The sequence below is a fragment of the Penaeus monodon genome, unplaced genomic scaffold (genome assembly GCF_015228065.2).
Source record: "Penaeus monodon isolate SGIC_2016 unplaced genomic scaffold, NSTDA_Pmon_1 PmonScaffold_1105, whole genome shotgun sequence".
NCBI lineage: Eukaryota > Metazoa > Arthropoda > Malacostraca > Decapoda > Penaeidae > Penaeus > Penaeus monodon.
In genome coordinates, this window is record NW_023639770.1 from 1 (window position 1) to 5,203 (window position 5,203).

The window sequence follows — 5,203 nt, forward strand, 5'->3', positions numbered from 1 at the left end:
GGTTTAGTACCAAAAACAATCATTACCTAACCAACTACTCCCCTGGGGAAGGATCTAAAGACAGCCAAATATATGATATCATCATGCCACCAAGTAGCTCGTCATACTCCCATGATGGCACAAATATGCATGCACACATACACACACGCACACACATAACTGAAAGTATTTTAACTCTTCTTTGTAGGGTAAAAACTGCAAACGAGTCCTCTTCGATTTGTACCCATCGTGTACATTGCAACTGATACGAGATCCATCCTTATTTTCCTGACACCTCCTTCCATAAAATTTGGCTAGCTCGCTGCCGCCCTCGTCTTTACGTGCTTAAAGCGTGGCAATAAGTCCCAAAATTTCCCTTTCCTTGCGACTTTCCCTCGCCTATCGAGCAGTTGCGACTTATCACATTTATTGCAATGGCATTTTTGAGCTGTGCAGATGCCGCTGCCTTTATGAAGGCAGTGAAATCTACCTTTATAAAGTTACATGGCCATCTAACTAATTATTAAGCATAAAAAAGTGTTCTGTGTGTGTGGGCATGCGTGCATATGTATATATATATATTATATATATATATATATATATATATATATATATATATATTGTTGGTTTACTTATTCATATGCATACACACAAACGAATACATTTCTAGGTGATCTGTGCATTTGAATTCAAAATTGTTCAAGTTAGCAAGTGATATTGCATGACTGTAAACGACCTTGCCAGGATTCGAACCTGGAATCTTATGATCCGTAGTCAGACGCGTTATCCGTTGCGCCACAAGGCCATATTAATTTTAAAAACCTGCATATTTTATTGTCTCTGAAAAGAGACTTGCATTTGGGGAAATCTAACACTTCGGCTAAAGATAGCAAGTAAATAAAAAGAAACTAATTTATGCACCACCCAAAAAAGTCAGCATGTTTTCGTCTACAAATGTATATTTATATACATGTCTACATATGTATGTATACACGTATGTGTACGTACGTATATGTACAATATATTTGTATATATAAAATTAAAAGTGGTAATATTTATATATGTAAAGTATATTTGAAAGTGTTTAATGAGAACGCCCAACCTGAGATATTTGCCATCGGTAGTTTCAGGGTCGTCGAAGTCGGCTGTCAGGCAGTCTACGACCAGCAGTCGAGTTTAGTAACAGGGTTCTAATAGTAATTTTTATTGTTTTCCTTTTTAATCATTCTTTATATACAGAGTCCTCTACATTTTTTTACGTTTTTATAAGGAATGATTTCATAATTACTCACATTTTCATTTACATACGCTAAGTCCTCGGTACTGCTGCTTAACCATTTTACAGCCTCTGTTCTCCTGAAATGTTTAAATAAAATGTGATTTGCACTTTCCACTTAGAGAGACGAATCACTTTTGTTTTGAAGAATGCATTAAGCTGTTCCTTTTTTCGGTCTATGGTGTGTTCCCCACCCGGCCTCGCTACCAATATTTCCCTTTCCTTACGGCAGTGTATGTGTGGTTCAATATTGGTTTGCTTATCCATATACATACACAAACAAACATATTTCTAGCTCACCAGCGCATAACAATTCAAAACTTATTCAATTCAGCAAGTGATGTTGCCTGACGGTAAGCGACCCCTTGCCAGGATTCGAACCTGGAATCTTCTGATCCGTAGTCAGACGCGTTATCCGTTGCGCCACAAGGCCATATTTTGCGGGAGTAACATTTGTTTTATTTTCGGATTTGACGGAAATGATACTTTGCATTTGGGTAAAACCAATATTTTGCTGAAAAATTGCAAGTAAAAAAAAGCACTACCTTAAGATGTAGGTATGTATGGTTGCTTGTATGAATATGAAATATATATATATATATATATATATATATATATATAATATATAAATATATATATATATATATGTACATATAAAAAGAAAAACATCCACAATAAGAAATGAAAAAAAACGTAACGATTCAAACTTTTTTCCAAACTTTTTTCGTTAATATAAATAGATCGTTTTTCTTTAAATTTTTGAATAAATTTTGGGGGTTTAAATTTTATTCTTTCAAAAGGGGGGGGCCTCGGCCCCAATTTGGGGAACCAAATTTTTTTTGGGGTTTCATTTCTTTTTTGGGGGGGTATTGTTTTTTCATCTGTACACACTTATATTTTTGGGGTTGTTATATATATATATATAAAATATATATATAATATAAAAAATTAGAAAAAATGGGGTTTATATATTTTATGTATACATATATAACCACTTTGTTTTTAGGTGTTTTTTATTTTTTTTTTGTATATTTTACTATATAATTTTGAAATAGAAAAATGTATTTTATGCGGGGCCGCGCGGGGGAATGTGGGGGGTGCATGAATGCACACACTAATGTTTGCCCCGTGCTGGATTTTACTTTAAATTGGGGTAAGCCCCAATCTAGGGGGGGGCCTCATCGTTTTGGTTAAAAAACTCCCAACATGATTACCTAACCAATACTCCCTGGGGAAAAGGGACATTGGTAAAAGCCCCCCCTTTTTAAACAGGGTCAGTTTGCCGCCAAAAAGGGTTTTATAAAAACACCCCCATGGGGGAGGGGAAACCGTCCCAAACACACACACACACACAAAATTGGGGAAAGTGAAAATATACCTGTGTTTTTGTAAATTTTACTTTGTAGGTTTAAAACTTCCCCCCCAAAAAAACTCGCATTCATCTTCGTTCTGTATCCATCCTGTGCATTTTCCCTTGTGCGAGATCCTTTTAAATTTTTTCCTGACGCCCCCTTTTAATAAAATCGGGTTTTGCATACCCCCTAAAAAACTGTTTTTTTTTTAAAGGGAATTTTCTTTTTGGCATCCCCCGTTAGCCCCCTCCATTTCCCCGGGCCTCTTTTTCCCCATTCTTTGCAAAAAACGAAGCAAAAAGGGCCCCAAAAATTTTCCTTTTTCCTTTTTGGGGCTTTCTTTTGGTTTTAAAACAGATGCGCCCTTTCCGGTTCTCATCACATTTCTGCAATGGCATGCATAAGTTTGTCCCAAAAAATGGGTGCTTTTAAAATATATTTCAATATTGTTTTTACTTTTTCTATGCAATACCCAAAAAAGGTTTACTTTTCCTATTTGATCAGAGCATTTAAATTTTCCCAAAATGATTGAAGTCACCCAAGTGGGGGCCGAAAAACCCAAACATCCCAAAGGGTTTTCGAACCTGGAATCTTTGATCCGTAGTTAGATGCGTTATCCTTTTTCTTTTTAATAAAAACTTTGAAATTTTAAATTGTCTGGATTTGGGGGAAAAAAAGCCCTTTCCCATTTTGGGTAAAAACTAATTTTTTCGCTAAAGAGAGAAAACCCAAAATCTGCCCCCCCCCCAAAGAATTTAGGGGTCATCTATCTACCCATCTATTCTTTATCTATCTTCTTTCTATTTTTCTATTATCTATCTTTTTCTTCTATCTATTAAAAATTATATATTATAATAATATATATATATATGTGTGTTTATGGGTTTTTGTTTTGTGTGTTTGGTGGTATCTATGTAGGGTACTATGAAATTTCGTATATATATTTTATAGATTATATATAAATTTATATATAATTGTGTTAAGTAAAATCTGTGCAAAAATTTGTAGGGATATATATATGAATAAGTGTGTAAAACAAACATATGTATTTTATAGAAAAATATACTTATATATGTTCATATATAATATATGCACACTTTACATGTATAAATAAAGGGATATGTGCAGTGTGTATTTTATACATATCTATAAGTAGGTATAATCAGCAAAAAAAAAAGTGTGTGAATCGTTCAAAATTTTGTCATGTAAAAAATTTTTTAAACCTGTCGTTTTATCAAAGCCCCCAGTTCCTTTCCCAAAAGCAAATTATTACCATGCTACTTTCGGAACACAACAGTAAAATTTAAATTTTGCCCAAAAAATTTTTCTTCCCTAAAATGCAAAAAAAAATTTTTATATCTATGTTCATATACAATAGGTATGGGGGGGGGTTTGCAGGGGATAACGTGTCTGACTACAAACAGTTCCAGGTTCGATCCTAGAAAGGTCGAAACGATTTTTTGCGAGGGGCTCCCAAACCCCACTATATCACCTTATATATTTCCCAAAACTTTTTTTAAACCTTTAAACAAAAATTGAAATCCCCCAGACAAAAATAGTGGTTAATGAAACCCGGGTTTCCCCAAATGAGATCCCCATTGATCAACTGGGGAAACCTTGGTCTTAACTGATTGAGGGCGATTCATTTCGGGACGTTGGGGGCCCGACCAAAACGTGCTTCCTCTCTATTTGAGGGCTACCCTATTTTTGAACCCTTTTGACCTCCCCTTTTTTTAAATGGTGGGGTTTCCCAGTCGTATTGCCCTTTCCCTTTTCCTAAAAAACCCCTGAGAAATCTTAGGGTTCGTTTTACCGGGGGAATCCCCAAGTTTAAAACAAAAACTTTAAATGTAGTATGGGTTTGGAACATTTTTTTCCGGGATTTGGGTCAAAAACTAAACTCCGGGGGGCATTTACTCATCCTTTTTTTTTCCTTTTCCCCTTTAAACTGACAGTTTCTGTAGATTAAAAGAAAGTTACGCATAAAAATTTAAAGGAACGTCACGCATATCACTAAATACGCTTTTTTGTTTCCCGCACAAAAAAGCCCGGACATTTTTGAACATACCTGTATGTGTGAGTTTTGGTGTGTGTGTTGCGTCCCTTTATATGGGAAAAATTAAAAGTTTGTGTGTGGGGTGCAGAAATATAGTGTGTGCGTGTGGTAAACTTTATGATATGTGTTGAGTAAAAGATGAATATATATACATTTTAAAATTTATATAAATATATATATATAATTTTTTATATTTTATTTTTAATATTATATTTGCCTGTAAAATTTTAATTTTCAGAGAATTTATTTGAAAAAGGGACTCCCTTCTCTTCAAAGATAGGAAATGTATGTTTTCCCGTGTAGAATATAAAATTAATATTTTAAATATATATATATATATATATATATATATATACATAATATATATATATTTTATAATATATAAAATATAAAATAAAAACCTATTATATATATAAATGTTTTATAATTGTCCCATATGTAGGAGCTATTTTAATTGAGTTCCCCCAATTTTATTTTGGAATCTATATATATTTTATTATATAAAACAAATATATATTTTGGTGTGTGTGTGTGTGTGTA

At 33.6% G+C, this 5,203-nt stretch overlaps 2 non-coding genes across 2 annotated transcripts; both read right to left on the reverse strand.

Moving 5' to 3' along the window:
• Positions 1 to 711: 711 nt before the first annotated feature.
• Positions 712 to 784, reverse strand: Trnar-acg. Its single transcript has one exon. It is a non-coding gene; the product is annotated as a tRNA-Arg (tRNA).
• Positions 785 to 1,613: 829 nt separating this feature from the next.
• On the reverse strand, positions 1,614 to 1,688 carry Trnar-acg. The gene has a single exon. It is a non-coding gene; the product is annotated as a tRNA-Arg (tRNA).
• Positions 1,689 to 5,203: the final 3,515 nt, after the last annotated feature.